The sequence below is a fragment of the Notothenia coriiceps genome, unplaced genomic scaffold (genome assembly GCF_000735185.1).
Source record: "Notothenia coriiceps isolate Sejong01 unplaced genomic scaffold, NC01 NC01_scaffold00037244, whole genome shotgun sequence".
In the NCBI taxonomy this organism is placed as follows: Eukaryota; Metazoa; Chordata; class Actinopteri; order Perciformes; family Nototheniidae; genus Notothenia; species Notothenia coriiceps.
The window spans coordinates 17746817-17752312 of record NW_011369945.1 but is presented as its reverse complement, the minus strand read 5'-3'; positions in this window follow the sequence as shown (position 1 = coordinate 17752312).

Below are 5496 nucleotides of genomic sequence, written 5' to 3'. Positions count from 1 at the left end.
ATTATGTTTGAAGAACGTGAGTGGTCCTCTAACTATTTCTGATATGATACTCAAATATTTCCAAACTAAATGTAAGTGAAGGATTTTGATAATTTAAGCTCTTAAAAAAGTTATCATACTTATTTTCTGTCACCAAAACGTAGTCCCTTAAAGTGTTACATTCTCTTATGAGCTACTTAGTGTTATTTGAATCACCCAGTACATTGAGTAACATTTTACTCACATGAAAACATTCTCATGTGTGGCCAGCCTCTTCCTATAAATTAGATGGATGCTCATTTTAAATTAGAACAGCTACAAATAATTCAAGAACACGTCTTACAAATTAATAATGTATGAACATGATATTAACCTTTTGGGATAATTGCATGTTGCTTGAGCTGAAATAAGACTTAATCATTATGGAAATAAAATAATAAATTAAATATATCTATGAAAGGTGTGTTTTAGGATATCAACAGAGAGAAAAAGAAGGAACATTTCACTTCATAACTTAAAATGTATCCATCCATCTGATTTGTTAAGTAATATATGCTAACCCGAAGTCCAAACATTTTATTATAATTACTTAAATGCATAAAAAGTACACTGACTGTATTACAATTGAATGACCTTCCAGTTAAGTCATATAAATTAATGTAATTCTTCTCGGATAATTGGTTGCATTAGTGTTGCATTAAGGAATTGATTAATCCGTCTAGATTGCGGACAGACAGATATTTCTGCCTTTCTATGAGTTTGTGTTTTCTCAGCGCATCAAATATAGAACTAGATTGATTTGCAATAAGGAAACATGACATCTGACATTAAAACACCATCCATTCTCCTGAAGAGGTCCCTTCCTGTACATTTGACACGCATGGGACACCTGCTTTAACCCTCTGGAGTCCAGGTTCATGTGTGTTCATTTAGGCCAAATTGGTATGCATTCACTTGTGTCTCTGTTTGTCTGCACCCCACATGCATGTTATAATTTTAGGACAAACTCAGCCTGTAAGTCTGACATCTTATCCTTCAAAGCAACCAACAATACAATAAAAATGGCAACTAAAAATATGCTCATATTTAGTGGTAATTCCCTTAATATGATACAAGACTCAGCTTCATCATGTAGTTATTCAGCTGTGAATCATTGGTGAAACGTTCCTCTTTCTTATAAATCTGAGTAATTAATGAAAATAAGTAAAAACTCTAATTATATGGAATCTCTGCTTTTTTGGCTACTGAAAGGGAACTTGTGGTGCCACAGGAGCCTCTTCAATTTGCCAAATAAGGGAATAGTGCTGATGAGGTGAGAAGCACAGAATGCCTAAAACAAACTGTAGAGGGGCTTCAGCAAAACAGCCAGGGGCTTAAGATATATTAAATTACCATGATTGGGACTTAAGGCATGGTTAAAGCCTTTTGGAGAGGCTGGGGAGCCTCATAGCAGAGCCATTCATGTCTGGGGAGCTGGGTCAATAGGTTGGGGAAGTTCACAGGACCTGATTCTATTCTTATGCAAACGCGAGTACAAGACCTAAAGCTCACTGAGTTGGAAGATATAAATGACGGGACAATCATCTACAGCCCTCCACAGACACAAACCTAGTCTACAGCTGCCTACTGTCTGAGCTCACTCTGAACGTCTCACTTCCTACTGCGAAAACCAAATGTACACAATGATCTTACTCAGTGCCAAATTTGATCCCTTTGAAAGCTTGAATGGAATGGAAACTACTGCCTGTTCTCCATATTGTATGTGTAAATAAACAGGATGTCACAAACAGTTTAAGGTTATTAAAGCTTAAAAAACACATATAAGAGTGAGCTTTGTTCGTTGCATGCAGCCTGAAACTGTATTTCTCAGCCTTGGTGAATAATGCCACCTCTGGTGAATTGTACAACAATAGACAACATCTATCTCCATCTGTTGACAAGTAGAACAGCGCAGGATTAATGAATGAATTCACACTGAGAGCCGTGAGAGAGAACACCTGCAGCTCATGAGTTCCTCTAGTCAAATACACATCAGGCTCAGATGATTAAATGTGTATGAGAGAGCAAAATTACATTACCGAAAATATGTGATTTTTGATATTTCATTGCAAAACCATTGGCTTTAATATGCTGCTAACCTCCTATCTGAATCTGTGTGATGAGGCTTTATGGTCAGGGCTCTTTGCAGGACTGTCAAGTTCTTCCACACCAAGTGTTGACAATGGTTTCTTTATTGACTCTCTTTATGCAATGGTCAGAAATATCACTGTGCACTGCAACCAGCTTTCCTGTATTAGAAAATAAATAAATGTCCAAACCATGGATAAAAGGCGCCATGAATTAGCATATTGCATTGCATTGGTTTTTCCTTGTGCACTGTGAGGGTCTCAGATAGGGTGTGGTATGCAGTACAGACTGCAAAGACAGATGTGTGATATGATATTGGGCTTTATGCATAAAATGTGATTGATTGATAAAACAAATGTTAAACTGTCACCAAGTAATGTTTCTCCCTCAGTATTAAATACATGCATGTCACCACTTGTGGTTTAAAAATAGGAGACAAATTAGCATGACCTTTGACTCCTATGAGAGGCCAAAGACACACTTGTACATAATTTTTCACAAAACGATATATCATTTTTTTTATATGAGATACTGAAGTACGATATTCTGCTGTTAGAAAGCGTAATATATGGCAACATGATTGTGTGACTTTATTTAAATACGCTGGGTAGAGTAACTGAAGAATCAGAGGAACTGGTACACACACGTGTGTGTCGGCTTGTCCCGGGTCAAGTTGTGTCCCAGGAGAGTGAGAGGTCGTGCTCCCTGTGTCCGGCAGCACACTGCAGCCCTGCGGACACCAGGTCGTCACCATGTGGGAGGCAGTTTACTAATCTGAGGTTCAACACAACAGACGTGAAGTACTACACAAAAGCCGGTCAATTATGCCATCATGTGCGATTACATCATCTCATTATTGAATGACATTAGAGAAAGATGTAAAAGTGACTTGATTTGTGGTACAGATGAGAGGTGAGGTCTTAAGTTAGGCTTGTATTATTTATATTATTTCTTTGAATTCATATGTTTCGTTACATATGTTATTTTAATAACATTTTTAGAGGATTTATCAGATGGCTAAATCTGAGCAAGTTAGTGCGACACTTAGCCGAGGCCTACGATTAAGCTTAAAAACTCATTTTAATAACATTGTATTGAAAGTTTCAGACAACATATAAATTTAGTTTACATTTATTCATCACTTATCGTGTGCAATTTTTCATTCATGGACCCTTTTCTACCAACAGTATTTACCTATTCCCTGGTTTCAGAATCAGAATGCCTGTATTTGTCCAACAGAGGGGACATTTACATCTGTTCCCACGTTAGTAGAGCCAAAGGTAGCTTAGTATAACTTAAGAAGCATGCAGAAAATGTGAAAAGTAACACAATTTACAAAATAAACATCCAGTACCAGAAACAGTAAAGAAATATAGCGACCAGGTGAAAGTATTAAAGGTGGTAGTATACGGTAAACATATTGCACATTGTATCGTCTATTTTTATATAAAAAAGATTATTTCCTTCCTTGTACCACCCTGCAGTTTCAAGAGTCATTTTTATACAAATGTAACATGCAGTCTAAAACGTCTCTGTCCAAGGTGCTGATAACCAAAAACACTGTAAATAATAACAAAGTACTCATATTTCTCAAACATTTATTTTATTAAGGGAAGAGCAAAACATGTAATTCAGATCACTTGATAATCTCAAATGCTATAATACCATTTTAATAAATTAACTTACACAAATTGTAAATGAACAGAGACAGCAGCATTTTAAGGGACATGTGTTCATCCAAATGCGGATGACATCACACATATTCAACTACAAAAAACAAAGTCCATATTACTTGAAGCTGTGTCATCAATCAAAGCTCACATTTCAATCAAATCCATTTGCATTTTTACACATTTTTCAAAAGTAATTCTCAAAAAGCAAAGACTTAACACTTGAATATAATTATATCTAGAATATGTTCTTTTTCAGAATCAAAACTCATTTATGCAAAGGTTTAATGGCAGACAGTATATGAACTGTGGCTTGAGCTGTATTTGCAGCTGAGTCGCACAGAGACAAAGCCCCATGTGTTGTCCGGTGAGTCCGTGTGATTAACACGCTGATACACGCTCTGACGAGCCTCCGCTGCACAGCTGCATCATTATGGTCCTTTCCTAAAAAATTAAAACAGACATAAACATAAGAAATCTGAATAAGCTCTGCAATTCAACATTTACATGTATAGAGTCAGATAAAGTGATGTTCACTCTTAGCATTTACACGTTTCTCCAACTGGTTGCATCATCCCAGCACATTGTCCTCTTTTTTCTGAATTTCAGGCGGGAGCTTGATGTGAGATCAGCCCGCAGCCATGCCGCTGCCAGATTCACCAAATTATATATAAAGAGGTTCCCGGACAATTTAATCCCACTGGGAGACATGGTAAGACCCTTTCTTTGCCAATTTTCACCCTCTCTCTTATTCAAACCTCCTCTTTCTTCCTGCAGCTTCACAAAGCAGGATCGTGCTTTCTTTTTTTTTCATGTTCCCTCATATCTTTTCTCAGTATGGCTGCCACCCCCGAGCACCTCAGACAGCATGCAGTTTATGCAAATCATCAGCCTTTCAAGCTCAAAGTTGAATGAGACCTCAACAAAATCTATCTCCCTCTTTTTCTCACACACACACGCGCACGCGCACACACACACACACACACACACACACACACACACACACACACACACACACACACACACACACACACACACACACACACACACACACTCTCTCTCTCTCACAGACAAACTCTCTCTCTCTCGCTCTCTCTTTCTCACACACACACACACACACACACACACACACACACACACACACACACACACACACACACACACACACACACACACACACANAACAGGAAGTCCAGTTAACTAACAATTTCCCTACTATAGGTCCTGATGTTATAGCGAGGATGATCTCATCTGAGGTTAATGGAGAATCAAGTTATTTTGAAACATCAGGACCTATAGTAGGGAAATTGTTAGTTAACTGGACTTCCTGTTGATGTGAAATCCGAAAACATTTACAAAATAAAATTATAATACTTTATTCCGAGTTTGCTTGCTTTTCTCTTTGGAGGTCATCACATAACGGCATTGTAATACACGGTTCGGTGAAATTAAATATTACAGATCTTCCGTAGTTCGCTATTTATAGAGGCCTGGTGAGAGGACTTCTAGACAAACAGGAATAACTGCCGCCGAAACTGAATATGTGACGTGGATCATAAATATATCAGCAATTAAACAAAATCTTCAATTTCTCTTCACACAATACGTCTCCTTGCAGTATCAACACTAATTCGGCTGACATTTATATTTGATTCAATCGGTATATTGGTATATGTACACAGGGGCGCCATAAGGGGGTGAAAAGTTAGGACGATTCAAA